Below are 25,649 nucleotides of genomic sequence, written 5' to 3' on the forward strand. Positions count from 1 at the left end.
TACGAGAATACCTTGCGCGCGTAATCATTCCATATTTGGAATTCGTATTTCCAAATGTGGTAGGATGAAAATACTCCGTAAAATTACGGCACGCTGTAACTTAAGGCGTTACGACGACAGATGTATAATAATAATAATAATAATAATAATAATAATAATAATAATAATAATAATAATAATAATAATAATAATAATAATAATAATAATAATAATATGACAAAACCCCTATTTTCACAAGTGATGCGGTGTATCAGTTCTGTGGCCGTACTTTCACGACAGTACAGCAGAATACACCGTATTTCGAGTGAAAATAACTTCCACACGCAATGAAAGCCACGGGGAGGGAGTGGGGTTCTGTTATTATTACATATGTTCTATATTTGATTATTTCATATTAAAGAAAGAACGTGCAACAAACCGGGATGGAATTTAGATCGGGGAACCCCATTGCCCATTAATATGTTTCATTCAAGATAGTGTTACGTCCTAGCAACGCGTGTCAGCCTGTAGAACGCGTGTCACTGTCTGTGTGAAAATAAAATAATCAGACGTCTAATTTGAGTCATTGGTAATCTTTGTTTGGAACTGAGTAACGTCATAACGTCACCAGCAGAAACATCCTGGTTGCGGCTCCATAGTAATCGCTGATTTTACCGCGGGTCCCGGCAGCGGGTGGATCTTCCGAGAGCCCTTCAAGGTTTTTAAAACTCAGTTTTCAGGTAGTCAACATACATTAAGTTCTCCCAATCCTAGTATTCCATGTGATGTACACCTAACATGCCAAAAATCCTGCTGAACGATTTGAACCGGACGAAAATAGTAGACAAAAATGTGTTTACAAAATAAAAATAGATCGGTAGCCAATGGAAATACCATGTTCATTTACATATCGACTGTGAAAATACCGAAAACATTATTGCATGGATGATATACAAATTAGTTTTAATCAAAATAATTGAAGTGACTGCCTATAATTACCATTACTGTTGTTCAAATTTCATTTCACTCGGCAAGTATATTCATGTACCAAAGGGAACAATATCGTACTTCTAAATATTGTTTATTTCTGCAATTTTTCGAAAAACGGTACTCCTGAAGAATACTTTATTTTCGCTTGGAATTTATTTTCGCTATTTTCGCTGAAACGATGATTCCGTGAAAATAAAATCCAGCGAATATACTTTTTTTCCTATATTTCACATTAAACTCATCAATAATCAGTGAAAATAAATTCTAAGAAAAACGCTCAAAAAGCATTTTCAGCGAAAATTAATTCCAGGGAGCGAAAATAAAGTATTCCACAAACTTTATTTGCTTTCAGACCTCATTTGCATATGAGAAATAGCGATTTTGATTTCAGTGATGAATCAAAATAAACTGCAGTACATGATATGTAATAATTATTATTCCCTAATGTGAATATTACTTGGATAATTAACACTATCTAAGACCAGAGATACATTACTTGGGGTTTGCAACGCGCATAGTATTGTAAGGTGACATCATGTCAAGATCCCATTCGAGTCTCATCTCGTAGATAGCGAGACTGATGCTACGACCTTCTGACATGACATAGACGGTTTGTAATAAAACAATAAAACATGTATTACCACATTCATAGTGAAAAAAATGTAATACATCGAAAATGTACAGAAAATATTGTTATCGTGATCCGTCATATCATGAGCAGCTATTTTGATCTACCTGGTCATCCCAGTATCCTAGTTACCTCGGGCTTGTGCATTCGCATTTTTCTGAGTTGGAACGCTTATGCGAGAGCGAGAACATAACGGGATCTTGGGGTCATGTCACCGAAGTCGCAAACCCAAAGTCATGTACCTCTGCTATGAATTATATATAACAACATCTACATCTAGCAGTTCATACTGACAATGAACAATTCTTTTCGTTTCACATTCAAACGCATCATTTCAAATAAATATCTTCAGCAACAACATTTTCAAGATGTCGACAGTCTTGATGTAATCTGCTTTAGTTTTCCCACGTTTATGTCTGAATTCATCAGATTGTTGGACTACCAGAAGTTCTTCATTTATAAATATAATCATATAACTGTTGTAAGTTGCTGGTTGATGTCATTTCAAATCAACTACAGTATCCATATCCTTCTTCTTTCGATGTTTTCATTTGATGTGAGATCATTTAAAATTTCACCAGCCGAGGTACGGCTGTTACAATCTCTACTACATTGCCTTCACCGAGAAAAACATGTTTTTGTTTTGTAAACTGTTATCTGTACATGACGCAGACGGCCACAGCGCGTCGTTGTTTACAAACAAACAAACGTATACCCGTGAGCCTTTGCGTTCTTAGCGTGCGTTGTTATCGTCGCTTGGTATCCACATTTGACAAAGAAAAAAGCTTCAAATAGAGTAATATACAGGTAATGTTTAACTATATAATGAAATGATCCATTTTACTATATTTATCCAAGACATCCTAATTCCAAATTATAGCAGTAACTGTCCCAACTTCTTGAGGAATACTGTATACAGTCCACGTACCCTTTGAAAAGTTTTCAATGATTTAGATTTTTTCCGCTACTTTAATTAAACCAACAGAGTCCCTGGCGTGAAGTTACGGTAGCATACTCATGAATGATGCAGTGAGTGTGAAGGGGCGCCGTGATTACGACACGCCGTCTTACCATGCATTGCTTTATTGTCATGGATCTTTTATGCCGTCTAAGATCAGCAAATTCTATCACGTCTTTTGCTGTAACCGTCTTTTTCTCCAGCTAATATATTACTGCCATTACCGGAGACTTAGTTCTCAGTCTTTCCAATGTCGCATTTTACTCAGCTTCTTTAAAGCAGGAGGGTCGTCACCTGCGCACGCGCGGGAAATGAGTCCCAAGCGACGATAACAACACACGCTAAAAAAAGCAAAGGCTTATGGGTAAAAGCTTGTTGTTAAATGACACGCTATGGCCATCTGACGCATGCGCAGGTGACGCTTTAAATGAATCGATCTCTGATATGGAGATAGAAATGCCGTCTTATATTTGGTGCAGATATTATTATACTCGGTAGCATCTTCATATCGACTTTAGTGATGAAGCCTTGCATGACAGACGCTATTATAGTATCGTATCTTATAAACCAATGCTAAATTCTACCGCACCATAGCGCATAATTAGAAAATGCACTAATAAACACAGAGTTGTATAATGTAGACGTGACTGCACGTCATTTTGTACTGCGTTTTTTTTGACACGGTCATCAGAAAGTGGCGTGGTAGTAGTTAGCGCCTCTGCCTGCTGTGGCGTGGCAATTGCCGTGGTCACGAGTTCGAATCATGTGTTTGCAATGCAAAATTGACTACAAACTTATAATGTAATGTACGTTTGGATCACGGAAAGCTAGGTATAAGACGCAGTTATCTTTCAACCCATTTTACATTGACTTCGAGAGTATAATGACTGTCCTTCCCATAAGTGGCATGTAAGTAAGTGACGGTTGACCAATCCAAAATATCTACCTATTATATTTTGAAAGCGAAAGAAAAGTCTAATCAAAACCTTTGACTGTGACGTCGTTCTCATGACAACACACAATCGATTCTGACGTGAGGTACGGCAGTTTGAGTTGAAATGAGTTGTTTATCAACACATCTGAGATAAATTTGTTTTAACTGATTCTCTTCCCTTCTTCCACGACATTATGCTGCACGGCCAGATGAATCCAGTGTAATTTGCATATGGTTTCAGTCTATCTCTCTTCCAATATATAACATTCACACGCCCTGAACGTCGTTCTAATTCTCTATTCTACCAGTATATGTCACTATGGATTGGATTTACAGTAGCCACTGACAACATATCATCGTCTTGCAATATAGTTGTATTAAGTTCTCATATAGAAACTTTACAGGCGACTCGTATTGGTACTAGTAATTAGAATACTGAACTAAATTTGTCTGTATATTAATATCGTTTTTATGATTATTGATCTCAAATAAACCCCAAACTCTTTTAGGTAATGCTATAACATTACTGTACTGTGTCTATATTTAAACAGTAAATCAAAATGTCCAAACCTTCTAGCATTCCATAGGCCCCGGTGCCTCCGATTATAACTGCGTAAAACCGCCCCTATCGTTTCTCCCGGGCATCTATGATAAATACGCTATTGATATATATATCATGGGTTATCTGTGAGAATCACAAGGTGACGCATATAGCGAGTACTGGTGTTAGTATGGCTGATATAAATTGACAGAGTGGAATAACTATTACACGAAAATATAACAGTGCCATTGTTACACTGTTTTTTTAGTATGCAATGCACTTTCTAGTACAGTGTGTATAGCATTACAATTACGTAACCAGAGTGTTATCAGATACAAGGCCACGTAGTACTGACCAAAACCCATTGTGACTAGTCGAATGCTTTCATGCATTTACTAGCTGTCTGTACGGTCATTGGACTGGGAACGCCGTCGGATATTATAATTTTTCTGATTATAAATAATTGAATAAATAATAGAATAAATAAATAAATAAATAAATAAATAAATAAATAAATAAATAAATAAATAAATAAATAAATAAATAAATAAATAAATAAATAAATAAATAAATAAATAAATAAATAAATAAATAAATAAATAAATAAATTTGGCAGACACTATATACTACGAACGTCGCGACACATACGTCCATATGACGGTCACAAACTCAGCACACGACACGTTGTGAATGATAACATTGCGATTACATCTTGTTTCACATATTTTGAAAACATTTGGCAATACATACCGATGCTGATGTTTCACTACAAACGAACGATCCATGGGAAAGGTCACACAATGCCACCATTGCTGCTAGCTGCTTTAATTTATGCACACGCGTAGGCGCTTACGTGATGAGAGGTTCTAGTCCTATCACTCTGAGGCGGGATTAGCGGGTGCGAATAAGAGATAAAAATAGCAACAACAGAAATTCCAATCCAACGTATACCTAATTCTGCGCATAACATGCTTTCCCACGTTTATGCCCGAGAGCACATATCAAATTGATTATGATACGATGATTATCATCACACAACACGTGGGAATCAATATCCATTTATTTTCAGCAAAAAGTGTAAAGTTAAACTAAACTGTGATAGACAGGGACAGGTTCTGTTCCCAATAGAATACTAACACTGCAAAAAACAACAGAATTTACTGATACAACACCCCCATTATGAGTGATCCATTATAAATTTAGGGTGGATGGGTAGGTACTTGGGTTATATAACTGAGCAGTAGTACATTCCTTCACTTAATACTTATGTAGCTTACCACCCCAGTCAGAGTTTATAAAGGTCCACCGCTAACTGTACGCACACTTTGAATAAAGAGGTACACCTAAGCCCCGATATACCCAAAGGACAATGCTAAAACAAAATCAGGCGATAGATGAACTAAGGAGGAAAGTAGTCAAAATTCCCCATTATTGGCGATTGGTGGAACACGATATTGCGAAAAACTAAAGAAAGCGCGGGCGGTATTACTCGTAATGGAGAAAATTAAGTTTGATGTGAATGCAATCATTCAATATTTTCAACTTTTTTCTCTAAGCCAATGTAACAGCCTATGTATTATTAATATTTCTGTCAAATCAGTAAGAACACATTTCACGTCAGAGATACTGCTAGGGTGGCACATTTTAATTATTCATCAGAGGTCGTGTTGTTCTTCCATACGAATGCGTTTGAGCTTCTAATCTGTCTGATTTCGTTAATTAATTAATTATTTTTTTAGAGTCACGTGATAACTTATTTGAAAAACTATATTCTCGTGTCGTCTGAAGTATTTAAAATAATCCTACCAACAACAAAAATTTGATAGACCAACAGAGGATCCTCGCTATGCGATTTGGATTATTTGAATTTGTTTGATGCGTTTCAATAGTCGAATTGTGGGTTTCTATATGACGTGGTAGTTTTGTTGGAGTACGTCATACAATAGGTTGTCTCATTCGCGAAATCCTTCAAAGGTTGTATTCATTTGGCTAACTTGTTGTACGCACGCTATCGGGACGGTTATGTGCGCATCTCAAACCTACTGCGTACGAGCCTACAATTTGCTCACGTGATCGGACAGAACTTCATGAGTGCTGGAATCCCAGCAACGAGCTGCACGAGTTTGGTATCAGAGGCCGGCGACTGTGAAGTATGTTTAGATTCCGACCGATAACAAATTAATACACAATATCGCACTATTGTGCTTCGCAGCGATTTCAACTCTGGTATATAATATAGTAACAAAACATCCGATTAAATAACCTTGCTGTTTTTTCATACACATACTTTTGTTGCTAGTCCGATCACATATAAGATCACATATAAAAAAAATCAGAAGATATACTAAATAAAATATTTAGAAACAAAACCCTACAAATCAACTATGCTGCTGTTTAACACACGGCGTTATGTCGGGTTATTAGGATTGCTCAATACTTAAATTTTGAGAAAGAATGACGTTCGGACATCATGGCCAGATGCTTTTTTATAATATACCCACCAAATTGTAGTATGTGACATCAACCACCTAATAAACACTGGCACGACGCAAGTCTATGTCATACCCGTCAAATAACTTAAGAAAAAGAGTTCCAAAACTACATTAACAAGTAAAAGCAAACATACAGTAAAAAAGATCGATGATACTATTTCTATCGACAATATTCAGTGATTTTGTTTCCATAACATATCTGACCGAACAGTACTGCCACGATTAAGCAGCAGACCAGGTTTTGTATTAATGTGGCTGCAACTTTTAGATAATTGACAAATGACATTATTCCAAATCTTACCGTCATTTTATTTAGAAGCATGGCCCATAACCGCTCTATCATATTGTATAGATTACGTCATTTCTAAAGAACGCATTTCCTTGGCAGTTCGATAGTTTGTTTGACGGAAGTAATGAGATGGTGGCTAAATTATTTACATCCGTTGCACAAATCATGCCAGTCGACTCCAGTAACAATTGTATTGCGTGTTATAAAATGCGAATTCTAAAATAAGGACTACTATTATGACTCAGAATTATTAACAGCGAGTGGTCATAGCGGACAAGGATTCGCTCAGTGCTTTTGAAACACTTGGAACGACTTATCTAATTGACTTGGGGATTTGCATAACGTCCCACCTTTTAACTAGAAATTTATTCCTCAGATATTGTATATGTTGTTGTATTGTATTGTATTCAAAAGTTTAGTATACGGCTATATTACTAACTGTGGCTAATGATTTAGTAATATGGTGCATTAGATACCTCTATTTAACTTATAAAGATACACACACACAAAACTAGAGCTACCGATGTTCAACTTATATTTGTAATCCCTAATTTAAAAGTTAGTTGCGCAAAGTCCGAAAAATGTCATTCACTAATTATACTTATTATTGTTGTCTAATCGTACCAACACAAGATCTACTCAGTAAATATGTTTACTACATCAAGTATTTTAACAACTCATTGCTTCGCGCAATCGAATATTTAAAAGCAAGCACACACCAGTCCACCTACTCAGAAACTTATTGTGTATACAGATTTATTTTCTTGCTGTTGGTTTTGCAAGCAATTGATGTATGCAACTGGAAAGGATAACACATTTTGAATATATGTAACAACATAGTATACAGATTGTATTTATACATTATATTGGACACACACGTCGGTCATGTATAAAAGAAGTGTTTTGACTTCATGTCGTATACAATATCAGAATCAATGTACTGTGTGCGGATCAATTTAATTATGTGTAGGGTATTCACACAATGCAATGAGAAGTGTTATACGTACAATTGGCGCAAGACTGGCTAAATGATATTCACGAGGCCAGCTCAAAGTATTGACCATGGTAAAGTAAAGATGGTTGTTTCAAATAACCGACAACGATTTTATGCATCGTTTCATACTTATATTGGCCGATCTCCGAAAATGAATATAATTTACTACTGACACGGATTACACACAGAGCTTCAGTGACAAAACAAGTTTGTTCAATTTATCGTAATATTTTTTAGGGTAACGAAAACAGAAATTGAATTATATATTGGTCTTGTTGCATTTATGCAATTGAATCAACGCAGGGGTGGGGTGGGGGTTTTACTTCACTCTGTCTGGTGGCAGAATGCGGCGTTGCAAGCCAGAGAGCCGAGTCAGTGGGAAACAAATTATATTGTATATATGCTTTAAGAATTATTATATTATATTATATAATCTAATCTAATGCAATGTAACATAATATGATATGATATATAATAATATGAATGGAATTAAAATGAGAATCACGCAAATGAAACACTTGCCTGTGTGTCTGACAATTTTACTTACCAAAAACTAGACCAGTTTGGATAGAGCTTCCCGAAGCACGTCAAATGACTAAACATTCGTAAATATGTTGTAATCGTCGTTCCAACACCGATAACCTAATTGCATTGCCAGACCCATACGCTCATATTCTATTACGTAGTCTCAGTATTACAATATATATGTCAACACAGGCTCGTTAGTGAACGCAGCTCGCTTGAATAATCGATTCTTTTGTAACTGACATGACTGTGTTGGGAAATTTACAACTGCTTCTTTTTTTATTAAATTAAATTGAAATGGAATATGCACTGTTCGTTATGTTATCGCCGCATTTATTTATATATCTATTCACTCACATCTGCTTGGTGTTAAGTTTTATTCACCAGTGTACAATGTCCCACGGTATTACTGCGTGTACATAACATGTTATTGCGAACTGTTACACAGGACATATACGTCAAATGGTGAATACGAAACTAACGTATCATCATAAAATCCATCAAAGTACAACCATTATTGCATGGATCAATTTCACTTTTACTTCACTTTTTTATCGGTACGATACGATTGGTGACTTCACGATGGTGTTAGCTTAAAGTAGACACTGGCTCATCTTACCGTAAAATAGTATCGGTTTTATTGAAATTGTAATACTCCAAATCAACAGTAAATATTATGGTCTGTAACAAATACCGCTATACTCTATAAGTCTATGATTCTTATAGTCTTCGGCTTCACGGCACCGACTTTTAATTTCCATCCTAATCAAAGGCGACATGGCTTCATATCTGCCACATTGAAGCCAACGGAAGATTACTCGAAGACAGGGATATTTAATGGAGTCGGGATTATCCCTGTGTATCCGCGTTTGAAGGTACTCGCGCTTGATTAGTTTTGATTGCCCCCAAATTCGCAAACGCCAGATTCAGCGTTTTTTATAGCGCGCACTTGATTGCTTTTGTGGTAGTTAATAAATAAAAAAAGAAATGGCGTCCTTAATTTTTAAATTCAGGAAATGTTTTACGCGGTCCATTAAAATGAGAATAGTGCATTTCACCAATAACGATTGTAATCGTAATTACTAGCGAGGATTTCCTGGATAAAACAGAAGTATACCGTTGTTGTGAGACCCAGCTGAATTCACAAAGTTCTCTTTAATGCTGGCCTGCGCGACTCATACTAACTAGATGCACGGCTTGTCGGTCGTGTATATTTATATTCTAACATAACATTTTCTCCTATGATGACGACAGTAACGAAATAGTATGTATATAGGTGAATTTATCGATATTAATTGTGTGATACATAGAAATACAATAATTCCTTTGGAATTAAAAAACAAAAAAGAACATTATCTCTGAATTAGTATTATGCTCATCCTCTTGGCCATTACAATCCAGATAAGATTCGCATCCAGTATGTAGAGGGTAATACATACAAAGTTTAAAATTTCATAAGACAAATTTGCGACACCGTTATTATGTAACGGCTCTTTTTAGTCATTATCGAACTGAATAGACTTTTGTGATCTGCATGAATGTGGTCATACCGCAAGGCCAGGCATTGAATGTAATTTAAATAAAAGGAACCGCCGACAGTGTCGAGTGAAGTAGCAATCAAGGACAAAAGTACACTGTATCTTGTTGGCACTGACACAGTTATCTGTATTCGTGTTTTATCTATTAGCGTTCTCCTCTTCAGCTTCCAAGACGAGCCACTCGACCTTAAATGCGGCGAGACATATATATCGACAACGGCGGAGTTCTTACTTTCCCAGCACCTTGCCCCAAGAAAAAGAACAACTGAGTAGTTGATAGGTATATTTAACGTGGTTGATCTCAGACACATTTAATACCAATCATCCTTGGGGACGCCCATTCAAAGCAAATGCAGTTGGTAAATATGTTATTTATTTCTGAAAAATCGTGATACGTCAGACATCGATATATTTGGACACGACATTGTAGTAATATAACATTATTGTGATTAAACGCTCACCATGTGACGTAATTAGAACGACGGCCGTCTGTGAGATATTCATCAACGACGAATATGAATTGTACCTGGATGAAAAGCGACCCAAGTCGAGCTAAACTATCACACCCCTAATTCAGCACCGAAAGTAGACGCGGCTCACAATAAGGGTACGTGTGCATCTAAGGTGTAATAGTTTTGGTGACGTATATACTCGAGTGGCAATTATAGAACTAGAAGAGACACGGGGACATTATCACGGTGCAAGACGTCGAGCAATACTATAAGCTTTATACATCTTTTATAAGTGTTTGTAACCGGAATCGTGCCTAGACTCAAGATAACTGGCTGCCATAATAAGTTGACTGCAAAATGTTATGCGCAACTCATCGCGAACTGACGTCAGGGTTGTTCTAACTTACACTTACTGAAACTTCTCATTAATAATATATTTAGCCCATACGAGCTTGGACTATCAACACGTAAATTGTAACACCGAGAATCATTGATGTGGCTGATACGTCAGAGAGAAGTTTATTCTATAGACGATGTGACGGCAATTTAAACCAAGGAATGTAAATTTAATTTACCGGCCTGAGTCTGCTTGATAAGAGAAATGGACAGAACTACATTATTATGAATACAAGGAAGTTGACATTAAATAAGTCTAGGGTCTACAAAACGTTCAGTAAAGTTAAATAATGTTTTTTTAATTGCTTAATATAATTATACTAGAAAGGACATATGTCTGAACAAATAAATAACTAAATAAATAAAAAACACTACCTAAATAACTAAATAAATACCTAAATAAATACCTAAATACCTAAATAAATACCTATATACCTAAATACCTAAATACCTAAATAAATAAATAAATAAACAAATAAATAAATAAATAAATAAATAAATAAATAAATAAATAAATAAATAAATAAATAAATAAATAAATAAATAAATAAATATTTAAATACATAAATAAATAAATAAATAAATAAATAAATAAATAAATAAATAAATAAATAAATAAATAAATAAATAAATAAATAAATAAATAAATAAATAAATAAATAAATAATGAATGAATGAATGAATGAATGAATGAATGAATGAATGAATAAATAAATAAATAAATAAATAAATAAATAAATAAATAAATAAATAAATAAATAAATAAATAAATAAATAAATAAATAAATAAATAAATGTCCTGGTAAAATTTGAATTTGATAGAACCTGAAGACGTTGCATTTCCAAATCAAAACAGAACGTGAAATGCCTGCGAAATGACATATTTGTGGAACATATCGTGAAAACAACATACATTCGTATGACGGCGTTATCGCCAGGTGTCCACTGAATAGGAAGAGCATTATATAGGAGGTTTGGAATTTCAGTATTGTCACTTTGTCTGCAATGTTCGACCGTATTATTGCGGTGTAATAGTAGTGGGCTCGTAGATGTATTCGTCGACAACTATAAATTCAGAATAAAGTTGATGTATTTGGAAAACTACAAAAGCAAACACTGGAATAGCTGCACAGAAGTTAGAACTTACACATACTTGTATTGTATTTGCATAGTGTCAGGGTCATAACGACCAGTTTCAAAATTGTGACCAGTTCATTCCTCGTGTACTACTGTCTACAACAAATTATGGTAATCTTACGTCTACGTTGGAGACGGGGGGGGGGGGGGCAGTGAGGTAATATATTCAAGTGAATTGAACTTGTGATATATAAACCCTATATTATTGAACAACTACAAATCGTGTATTGTTGTAGTGATTTATAGTTTTGATTATTGGTGTTCGATACTACTTTCTATAGATCATACATAGGACGAGAACTCGTCATAGACGAAGAATGTTGCGTTGGACACACAACAATATCTGAACCACTAATGCGCATGTGCAGTGGTTGTCACACGAACCAAAACACCCGGCGTACATTCGTATTAGTGAATGTCATAGTTTCGTTGAATAAATACTCATATGTGCGCCATAAGAACAGTATTTTCAGATTATAAATGATAAACCATAGTCCAATGTATTTATTCTGATTTCTTTGTTGCGATATCTTCAACTTAAAACATTGCGTCAACCAATTCGTTTAATATTAAACATACTATGAAAACTTGAACCCATGTCCATGATATTAGAACCTTCTTGCGAGATTATTTTTGGAATCAGTTTGATTAACTCACGAATACACATTTAGAAACCTAATCATATAATTTAAGTATGTATGTTTAGTGCCGTTTCCTACATACATACAGACGTATTGCACCAAATGTACGTCTTATTGTAATACGTGATAAAAAAAAGAAAAGAAAAACGAACAATCTGTCTTACTGCAGTTCCAGAAGACGTAAAAGATAATAGAAGAACATCTGATATATATATTATCAATACACGAGATTGAATTGTAAGGTGAATTCATCAAATACCCAATCTACACATATAATTGAAAATTGTAAATATTGACTAAGGTTTCCCACACTGAATCCGTTAACCACACAACATAAAATGACTGACAAAGTTATTGACATCATTACTTAAGATGTTGATGTAGTCATCATGTTCAACTTAAATATTTTTTTTCAGAGATATGTGTCATGTTCTATGCGGAAATACAACTCGTTTGTCTAAGTGCCGTGTCAATCGGAACCCATTGAATGCAATATTATACCGTTATTTTCAAGAAAACAATCACCTGTCACCGTTTTTTAAGGATATTGTTATAATTAAATAATTACTTTTTTAGTAATTGTATTTCTTTTAACTCCTAAAGTAACACAGTATACTATAAATCATACTAAGACATATGGAGTAAATGTAGGACTATGTCTTAATGACACTTTTTTGTTGGACAAGATACGTATATGTATGAACATACGGCACTATAGCGAGTTCACACACATGTAACTGACCCGACTGTGAACTATTTTTAGGGGCATGCGCACTGTACACTCGCAGACGACGCTGCTAAGTCTGTATACGTTATTAAATGATCAGTTGCCTGATGTTTAATGTTTCAGAGAATCTGATTGTTGAGTACTTCATAGAACACACGTGAACAGTTGTTTGTGGACAGATGTTATATTGTATAAAATACAACGATTTCAGCTACGTCTGAACATTCGTCTAATGGATACTTGATGGACATTTGAAATGACGTCTCACGTATATGGGGCTTTATATCACACACGCGTTTCAGTTGACATCTAAAACAATCTTATTAGATATTGGAATTAATATAATTATTATTAAGGTAGCTCGCTGCCATTAAAAAAAGATCACATTAAATCGTTCAAAAATTGTTGAGTGATGAGTCACATACGTGCGAGTCGTTTATATTTATACAGGGAAAGAAGAATGTGTTTTCAAGTAAACATAATGCAAAATAATCTTAAAAGACATAATTTTGGAACATTTTTCACGGGATTCCATGAAAACACATCATTCAAAATAACTTCAAAATTCTTCAATTTTTCGTGACAGTCTTATGTAGCCCTCGCAACACTACATATCATTATTTTAGCATTTTGAGAAATAATCGAATGTTTTTGTCATAAGAACCAATTATAAACTACACAAAACACGCATTTTTGATCTACGAAAAGGTCGAGAAACTAGTTCGGTGACCATATATTCTGATTTCTGATTTGAACATTACAGTGACCCAAGCGCTCTCGCTTTATGTTTTTTTTAAATGGTGGCGAACTACCTTAATAGTTCAAGAAACATTTCTTAAAACCACAAATATCTGCAGATAATAGCTTATTTAGCAATTATGGTCAAATGGTAACAAATCTGCTTGCATAGACCAATCAGATTGCAGGGATTATTTTTACATAATATGGTGATATAAACAATTATTACATTGCTTTATTATACTAAACTGCACAATATCAAGCATAAGTGTGCAATTTAAATTGTCTTCTTTGCAATTAGATCATCATTTGTTTGAGCGCCCTCAGTGGCACGGATTGTTTAATTCCATACACATCCACGAGAAGAAATGTACGGTAAACTCACATGAACCTTATTAATTTAAAATTTAAGTTCCAAATCGTTTATATCTTTCACACAAAATGTCACATACACGTAATGCCGAATTGTTTTCCAGATAACCATCAAAATGTGTCACAATGAGGTTCTCTGAGTTCCGATAACCGTGAAAACCAATGACAGTAGGGTCAGCTATGTTTAAGACCCTGAACAGACACATCAATTATATTTCATTCATTGCGTTTGAAGAGTAATTTGGTGGCGGTCGTGTGTGAGTGCGCGCGTGTATACTCTTACCATCAATCGGACGTGTACTGTCATGCCAACTTGTCTCATTTCAATGCGTTATGGAAACTATAACCGCAAAGGAGACATATTAGTAGCCTCATGTAATTCCCTTGAATAATTAATACCGACAACCGAGCGTACTGCGTCTTAGATAATGTCATGAACATGTCATGTACATACGTGAGGTAATTTCCAGTATAACATGGTTAGTTATTAAATGCCACGAAACAGTCGCGTGTTATTTTTAAGACTATAACTTCGAACGTTATCGTCAGTTGAATAGAGCGCTTTGTCTATGTTTGCCAACTTCACCGTTACAGTGCCCGTAACTCAAGATCGCCCACTTTTTACATTGCAGGTTGCCGGTTCGACAAAACTGTATTACTACAAAAGAATAACGCACTGGCATGGATGGACATTATTGTTACTTTATACCATTATGACGGTTCAGTTTTGTGATTAAATTTTAACATTTTTTTTTCTAATAAATTTAAAACACACTGATGAAACAACAAACTTGAATAAAGAGCAGAAAACATTATGAATATGGTTTGAATTCGTGGATTCATATATCAATTTTTAGTATTTTTATTATACATCTTTCACCGTAGCGCCATAAGTTACAGCGTGCCGTAATTTTGCGGTATTTTACGGGGTATTTTCACAAGGAAATGCGAATTCCAAATATGGAATGATTCTACGCGTAACCGTGCTCTAATAATAGAAACAAACATGGCTGCCACCAGAGTTTGACCGGACTCCACACAAAGAAGTTTGCTGATTCTGTTCTAAAGAAATGGATTTCGGCATTCCCATGGTGTATCCTTGGAAGGAAAAGATGTATAATAATAAGGTTATTACGAGGATAACCTCATATTATCATTATGTTATTATATCGATATTATACGTATGTAATCCCAATATTGCGTCACTAATAATTTCTTGTCATGTTTCGATTGTTTGTTTGTTTGTTAGGCCTCGAATAATATAATATATGACAATCAAGATAACGTTAAACAAACTCTGGCCCTGTATGTATATGTTATAACGGTGGATACACCAAGTGGTATATTTGATTTTACTATTATATATTCGACACCATCATAGTGTACTTATTTATGAATATAATTCCGTCGCCAGGGACAGTGCTACGTTATCGCACGTACACAGTGAAATTACCATCTGTCTAAACTCAACCGTTCGTTTTTGGGTTAATTAGAATTAATTTAGCCGAATGTATCTAATTATGTAGCCCTAAACCAAGGCATATGGGATGGAAATATCTCTGTCATGAATTCTTTAAAACAATGCAATGCAATGCGATACAATGAATACCAATACGATACTACTGACACAATCACATTCACCTGCTTTTATGTATGCAAATTAAGCGCATTAGACACCGACTATTTTTTCAACAAAACTGGAGACCTTTGAGATGGTACACACTTGAGTTATTATTTTCCCCAATACACCTCCCTAGCTTTCATTCTCATCTTCCCCAGTATTCTTCAGAATAAAATCCGCAAAACTGTACTTAAAACGCTGCTAAATAGGTAGTAGAATATTATAGTGGCCACTACCAAAATGGTAAGGTCCACTTTGTAATAAATCAAGACTGAAAATTACATTGCACGTTTACAAGCACTGCACTGCACTGCACTGCACTACACTACACTACACTACACTACACTACACTACACTACACTACACTACACTACACTACACTACACTACACTACACTACACTACACTACACTACACTACACTACACTACACTACACTACACTACACTACACTACACTACACTACACTACACTACAGTTGTTCTTAGCATTTGGCAGGGGGGATCGTAACCTCCTGTAGTGAGAACCAGTGTGACTGGCCTGCCAACGGGGTGCTAAGGATTTCATTGGGAAAGTTATCAGTTACATCCGTTAATGTAATTTCGTTTTACATACCCGTAAACCAAAAATCACACTATACTACACTACATTTCACCACACTACACTACATTTCACTACACTAGTACACTACATTTCACTACACTATAATACGATAGAACACAACATAATTTATACATTTGAGTAATTTGCTCTACATTATTTCGGTGTAATATAAACTATTATTTCTTACAATAATTACATACTACTCCATAACAGTCTGAGTGACTAGTTCGGTGCTTTAATTAAGTTCTCTTTTAGAAAACGACAAGATTCTCAACGCGTAATTGCGTAAGATGCCTCAGGTGTCAAATAACTATTCCGACTTCGTACGAGGCAATCTCTCCTACATTGGACATCGAATTAACATCACGCGATATCTACGAGATTAATAGTCGATTTCTGTCTAACAGTCACAATCAATCATGTATTCGCTGATATACCTTTTACTCTGTCTCTCCAAGGATTCGCCGTAAAAATAAGTAAAAACCAATAACAACAGCTGATTCGACATAATTTGCATTCTCATTACAACGTAACAGTTGATACGCCAACATGATTTTTACTTATTTCCATAGAGATGATGTATGACAATATTAATGAATTTGAAATATTCAATCAGTAATGATAGTATGATTGGATTGTCCACTATAAGCAGTCGTTCACAAAGGAAGAGTCGTATACGCACCAGGGGACATCTCCATACCATATTTTAATTTCAATTGTTCATTGAGTATATTTTTTTTCTATCATAACATTTTTCGTGAAATTAACTAGTTATGATCCGCCGTCGATATACATTACTTGGAAACAAAAACGAGACATAATATTTTCTCTATCAATCTTGACTATCTTATTACCATATTGTTTTCGAAACAAATGAGTTATGAACAAATAATGAACGAATGAGATCGTATGCGTCGTCACGGCGAACACCTGCAGCATCATCGTAATATTGGCGGTGTCTTCATCACGCAATATTGATGAAGATTTTACAGTGATTCATTTCGTGTTCTTTATTGCGATGGAAGAGGTTATTGAAAATCTCAGATTTGTTTTCTTAACTAGTCACCGATACCATGCGAGGTGAACACCTCGTGACTTTGTTATTTATCGTATTAGTCACGAGGAGTTTATACATTTACCCGAGTTACTTGGCAACTCACAACGTTTTGGTGAATAGAGCGACACAGTGCCGAATACGTCATGGACGGAAGGTTATCCTTAGGCAACCATAATTCTTCTCTATTAAAGTTATCGAAAGACATGTCAAAAACACACAAATTCGTACACATAGTCTTGACGTCTGGGAGATAAAAAGCGTGGAAGTTTTGTGACGTAGCGCACGATGTAACAGAATTATAACAGGAACCCTCCGCGATTCGCATACTCAATAATTCTTACATTCTTTCTACTTGAATGTATTAACAGTCAAGCATTTGGGTTCGTTGATATGTTTAAACAAAAACAGTTAAGGTTTTCTCCACGTTAAGCATAATGCAGTAATGCGCATGCGCATACGAGAACTAAGCACATTTCGTCAAGAAAGTACATTATGTGCGGATTAAATTCACAGGATCTAAATCAATCATGTTGATTGTCCATTGATTGGATTCCGTCACATTAGAACACAGTTGGCTGCAGAATGAAAAGTCATTGGGAGTTGTATCCATAGAAGCAAAGCATTGACAACGACCGTTTTAACTTGTTAATAAAATAAAATAAATTCCCATGCATTGATCAGCATTGCAAGCTGAACAAAAAGTTATGTGACGGGACTAGTATGGCATGTACGTTATGGAAATATAACAAACATGTACATTTCATACACAAACAGTGACAATCTTTTATCGTATGTTTGGTACAATAGTATTTTCAGCCTATGCTATGATTCACAATACAAGAAATCTGTAATTTAGAATACCCTCAAGCCAAAACAAGCTGTTTTTTTTTTACTGGAAAATGGTTTGCTATTGTCAGCTTGCTTGTTTGCATACCATACTTGCTTGCCAACTGTGTTGTTTAGTTTAATCCACAAGCCTCATAAATTTACTTGCAAACCAGTCAAGAGTGTTTTTTGCCAACCCCAAATATACTTGTTTATTATTGTGGATTACTGGCAGACATAGAATATACCCTCGGTATAGTGTAGATCTCTGATGGCTTACCCGCAATTATGATTTGATATTAAGTTTTCAGGGAAGATTCATTCAAAAACCATAAGCACGTGTTACGGCGTACATTTATATGTATCAAACGCGGTTTGATTTACGATTTGTGTTCGAATCCGATTATATTATGAAAGTAGTTTAATGACTAGTTGTTCATAACGATTTTTGTGTCGAAGTAAAGTCGCTCATACACGTTAACGGTACAAACCACTTTATTTGGTTTAAGGGTGCCGTAAAGAGGTCGACGTTACGACGATGTAGCTAACCGATGAGAAAAGAAGTAGCTTGTTGCAACCGTATGCTCATATAATACATATACCAGTGTAAGTATATTTACATGTAGTACATATACCAGTGTAAGTATATTTACATGTACTACACATACCAGTGTAAGTATATTTACATGTAATACATATACCAGTGTAAGTATATTTACATGTAGTACACATACCAGTGTAAGTATATTTACATGTAGTACACATACCAGTGTGAGTATATTTACATGTACTACACATACCAGTGTAAGTATATTTACATGTAGTACACATACCAGTGTAAGTATATTTACATGTAGTACACATACCAGTGTAAGTATATTTACATGTAGTACACATACCAGTGTAAGTATATTTACATGTACTACACATACCAGTGTAAGTATATTTACATGTAGTACACATACCAGTGTAAGTATATTTACATATAATACACATACCAGTGTAAGTATATTTACATGTAATACACATACCAGTGTAAGTATATTTACATATAATACGCGTACCAGTGTAAGTATATTTACATGTAATACACATACCAGTGTAAGTATATTTACATATAATACGCGTACCAGTGTAAGTATATTTACATGTAATAAACATACCAGTGTAGGAATATTTACATGTAGTACACATACCAGTTTAAGTATATTTACATGTAGTACACATATCAGTGTAAGTATATTTACATGTAGTACACATACCTGTGTAAGTATATTTACATGCAATACACATACCAGTGTAAGTATATTTACATGTAATACACATACCAGTGTAAGTATATTTACATATAATACACATACCAGTGTAAGTATATTTACATGTAATACACATACCAGTGTAAGTATATTTACATGTAATACACATACCAGTGTAAGTATATTTACATGTAGTACACATACCAGTGTAAGTATATTTACATATAATACACATACCAGTGTAAGTATATTTACATGTAGTACACATACCAGTGTAAGTATATTTACATGTAATACACATACCAGTGTAAGTATATTTACATGTAGTACACATACCAGTGTAAGTATATTAACATGTAGTACACATACCAGTGTAAGTATATTTACATGTAGTACACATACCAGTGTAAGTATATTTACATGTAATACACATACCAGTGTAAGTATATTTACATGTAGTACACATACCAGTGTAAGTATATTTACATGTAGTACACATACCAGTGTAAGTATATTTACATGTAATACACATACCAGTGTAAGTATATTTACATGTAGTACACATACCAGTGTAAGTATATTTACATGTAGTACACATACCAGTGTAAGTATATTTACATGTAATACACATACCAGTGTAAGTATATTTACATGTAGTACACATACCAGTGTAAGTATATTTACATGTAATACACATACCAGTGTAAGTATATTTACATGTAATACACATACCAGACTAAGTATATTTACATGCAATACACATATCTGTGTAATGATATTTACATATAATACACATTCCAAAAAGTTAAGACATAATTCCCCCCACGTACACCAAAATCAGAATTCCATTTAAAGATAAACAGTTTGATCAACGCTTTATTTAAGCTGAATTACTGATTGTTGAATGCACACATAAGTAGGACGATGTAATATATATCGTAATAATGGAAACATAGGTCATTGGCCTTCAATCAACTCCCGAAGAGATTTAAAGAAAGTCGAGGAGTAAATGCGAGGAAAGCAGTGTAATCAGTCACATGAAAAATCGATTGCTTTATCAACGGGACAATCTTTCGAGACCGTTCAGTGATGCGTTTTTACATGATATGATATATATTGCAGCGTATTTATGTACCCATGGTAACTGAGAAATCAATCTTTAGAGTCTATTGAATTTGAAAAAATTAGAGATTCGTGACGAAAAGAATTATACGTTATACCTTATTTTCAAGTGAATGGTGCCTGGGGTGTATCATACCCAGACACAAACCATATAGTCAAACTTAGCTGCCAAAGTTTACTTCACTACATAGACACATGTTCGAAAAATAAATATCTAAGCAAAGACAAAATTGTAATTCATCCAATGTTTATCTCTCATAGCGATGGCAACAAATACAAATTTGGTAGTTTCCATTTTTTTTATTTTTCAAGTCTACTCAATGATGTACTGTATGAACGTAATATAATGTTTTTCCAAAATATAATATCATACACATGACAACAATTGTTTTGATACTTACTTACAATAGTACATGACGTCACATTCAAGTATTGTTATTTATTTGCCGCTAGCAAAGCCTCGGGACATTGAGACATACTATTATCTCGATGATAATTACCCACGCAGACTGCAACGTCTAAGATTGCAAATTGGGGCCCCTCGACTTCTTGTTATATAGTAACGTGAACATTATATAAATGTACTATTTAATCACCCAGACTGCTAAATATTTAAAAAAATATATGTTCGAGATATGCATATGACAGCTGCAATTCAATAAAACTATTGCTATTGTTGCCAAGAAATGCCAACAGATTTGATGACAGATTTGAATTACATTTCAATTACTTTTGCAAAACTTGTACACAATACATAGCAATAGCATAATTAGTAGTGCATTTACTCATGTGCTGAGTGAACAGCCGTGTATTATAAGTGACTTCGTATTTCTGTACTCGGACGAAAAGATGCGGGAGTAATGTGTTCACAATACCCAAACGCATGAATTGCGAGCATGGATTGCGTCTTCTACAGAAACAGCTTTTTTTTGAAATAAAAAATATATATCAGGATTTTCGCTGCTGGTTGATATGCCTGACTTGAAGATCAATAAACCTTCATTTGTATTGAGGTGAATAAAAGACGAATAAATGTCCGTATACTATGTAACACAATTAATTTCTGTGAACCATCGATTGTAGTTGCAATTGGGTATTCAATATAAGGATGGTTCGTACAGAAGAAGACGTGGTAGGCTGGTTAATTTACGAAGTCTTCTCTTCTCATCACAGTTACGAAATCTTATCATCTTCCGATATTGCTTGATTTTGCTTTTTTGTTTCTCCCGGAATTTTGTGACTTGAATGTTTTAATTAAACATACAAAGCCACGCGATATATTCCCAATTCGCGTGTAATCACAACATAGCGTGATTATGCAAATTTAGTACCGACTTTTAGATGAACCATAATGTGAAAGTAGAGACACAATGTCTTCACAGTTTATTTCTAATTAGATTGATACAAGCCTCTGATTTTGAAGACCAGTCACAAATTCCACCACGGCACAACGAATGTGACGTAATACTGCTTCAGTAGTACTGAAGATTCAAATCAGAATATAACTATTTAAGTAAAGCTCTCAGTAGTCGATTTTTCCATCAGATCAACAAAAGAATCCATTGTTGAATGTTTTCGTCCTCACGTACTATTTCCAAAGTGACGCAATTGTGGATAGAGTTCGAACATGTTTGATCGTTATTTCCCGTTTATGTGTAAGAACGTAATATTCTACACAATCTCACGTTGTAAATAAATATTTAAGTACTTATTAAATGACAATGCGGGAACAGATTCTGTTCATTATATATGCCAAATAAGGTGGGTGCGCTTTAAATTAATGCACAAACTCGATTAATCTGTAAAAATCGCAATTAAAGTTTCAAAGTTATCGCTGTTGTACGTGTGCATTGCTTGGATTGTGTCTTCCACATCAAACCCATCCTACTATTAAAGCAAAATCCATACCACAGTTTAAGTAGTCAGTTGTCGTCCGACAGTATCTTCTCCATTAAAAGTGATCGACTCAGAAGATCATTGTTTTTTTATATTTATATAAATTGTATTGTAAATTGTACTTTTTCTCCCATAAATACATAGCACTTAAAACAGTGGAAAAGAAAACAACAAAACAAGGACATTTGGGGTCATTTATCCATACACACATTCGTCATAAAATTAAAGAAATAACTAGAAATGGTAAAGTACAGTAATTTACTACTCAGCATTTGGAATAATTACGAATTACTAGTATTTGCGGTGGCTGTTTTATCATCTGGCCTACCAATACTGTTAGTTTCAGTGACAAACATCGGATGGTTTATCAAGATTTGTATATGTCATTTAAAACACCGTTTCTTCGAGTCACACCCTCAAGTTATGGGGTGATTCTGTGACGTCAACATGACGTAAATCGGTGACGACGATGTCGTTCTAATCAACACTAGTGTTTGGATATGTAGTCGTTCGGTACCAAGAATAGAATAATCTTACAAACAAATTATATTTATTGATAGTCGATCACAGATCGCAAGTGTGTCGATGGTTTTAAAAGCCTTCCTGTCACCAATTTACGTAATAAAAGCTCTTCGTCACCAGAGGGCTATTTATAAGAAATTTCGATAACGTTTGAAAATATATATGCTGCGCAGACGAGGGAGAATACTGTTCAGCGAAAAAAACATGTTACAAAAAACATCGAAGAAAGTAAAGTAAATCATTCACTTCCTGTTATGGTGCTTTTTTCTCGAATAGCAACATGCCACGCTAGTGTGTTGTAACTCGACATAATCACTTTTTTATGAAAAACAGGTGGGATATGTAATTAAGTCACGGAGTAGTCGACGACCTATGCGTTGTGAATTGTATCGCAATGCGCTTTGCTTCGATTTTACTTACTTTTACATGGCTCTTGTATACAAGACAACCAGTGCGATCTCAAGCAATAACAACCCTATATTCTTCAAAGCATATCTTAGCGTGTTACAAAATAATCGTGTTCGTCGGAGCCACATTTCCCAGCTAGAAACCGCTGTGTGAAATGCCATCTAAGATGAGGTCATGCACTGCCATGCCTTTGATGATTTTGGATCGCACGATTACATGCTTTAAGTTACAAACACGATTGCATTTCTTTTAATTACATTTTTTAGAATCAACTGACATTGAGAACTTGTAAATCAGGCAGGGTTATCTCTCAAAAACTTACGACAACCGGATGTAATTCCTTTACAAACAGGTAGTAGTCGTTACCATGGTGCATTATGGGTAACTCATGACCACCATGACACCATTTTGTATATCATCTCGATGTTTCTAACAGTGAAATAACAAATTCTGAGAAGGTAGACCATTATTGAAGTTTGATTCATGGTGTGAGTGCAGTGCAACTTTTATTACAGCGTCGAATGTGTGCACAGAATATCACATGTCATGTCTATGTAGTTATTCATTGTATGAATGTTACATTACAGACACATTAGACAACGAGCTAACCAAATTAGAACGCGACCAGCATTTTAAAATCAACTAAGTTTGATTGTGAGTGAAACTATTATTTATCTGACATTCCAATTCAAAGCGGTAACTTTTACGTCAAACAAGTTTTCAAATAAAGGTCAATACTGTTTGAAGAACTGACTGGGAAGTGGAGGTGAATACAAAGATCATCTACTGTACGCAAAATCACTGTTGTCTCTGTGTTATGTACGGACGGTAAATAATCATTAAAAGTACATATATCGTGTTTCCATTACACAAATGATGAAACATACCATCAATTATCAATTCAAATCGAAATATGAAGAATAGCCACATTCGAAACATGCGTTTCCCTCACTGGACATGTTTTACATATACTTTTGTATTTAATATATTAAAGCGGGGGAGTCGTCATCTGCGCATGCGTCAGATGGCCATAGCGTATTGTTGCTTACAAACACGCGTCTACTCACGAGCTTTTGCGTTTTTACCTTGCGTTGTTATCGTCGCTTGGCACTCAATTCCCGCAGGTGCGCAGGTGACGATCCCATCCCCTTTAATATTTCTATTCCTGTCGGTTGTGTATTGTTATAATATTTATTATGTCCAAGTGGGTAAATCTTGGATTAATTTATATGATTTTAATTAAGTTGTATATGTTCATACATACATGATGTATAACATCGACTGATTCGCACGGTTCCGCTTAAAACCGACCAATCATAGCCTACGAATCCGTGCGTGATTGAGTTAGGAAAAGCTGTTATTGACCTCAGTTAAATTGAATGATTCGATTGGGAGCGCCATAGAGCTGGATCGATCAATCTGCATTCCTGTAATAACAATTCACATCAATTTCAAACCAACAATATTGCCACCTAGTATCACGTCATAGCTTAACTGCGGGGAAAAATCGCGACTTCTCAATCGATTTCCAAGGAAACGCATCACAACACACGAATTCGTGTTCTATTTACCATAGAAACGCAGCAGAGCATGCGCCGTTGTGTTTGATTTCATTTATAGTGAAAACAAGTTTATAGTGGAATTCAGATATAATGGCGAGCCGACGGCCGAATGAAAGAACCTTGGTTTGCAAACACAAATACCTGGAAAGTATTGTCGTTACTGTATACTAGCATATTTGTTATCAATTTATGTTCGTGGTTATTTTCATAAGTGTTCGCCATTTATGAAAATAACATTATGGTAGTTCAACTTCTGGTCATAAAAAAAAATAAATTCTCGTAGAATTTTGAAATTAATAATATATGGATTTTATATATTATATTATATTATATTATATTATATTATATTATATTATATTATATTATATTATATTATATTATATTATATTATATTATATTATATTATATTATATTATATTATATTATATTATATTATATTATATTATAT

Source organism: Saccoglossus kowalevskii, chromosome 10, assembly GCF_978046115.1.
Source record: "Saccoglossus kowalevskii chromosome 10, keSacKowa6.1, whole genome shotgun sequence".
NCBI lineage: Eukaryota > Metazoa > Hemichordata > Enteropneusta > Harrimaniidae > Saccoglossus > Saccoglossus kowalevskii.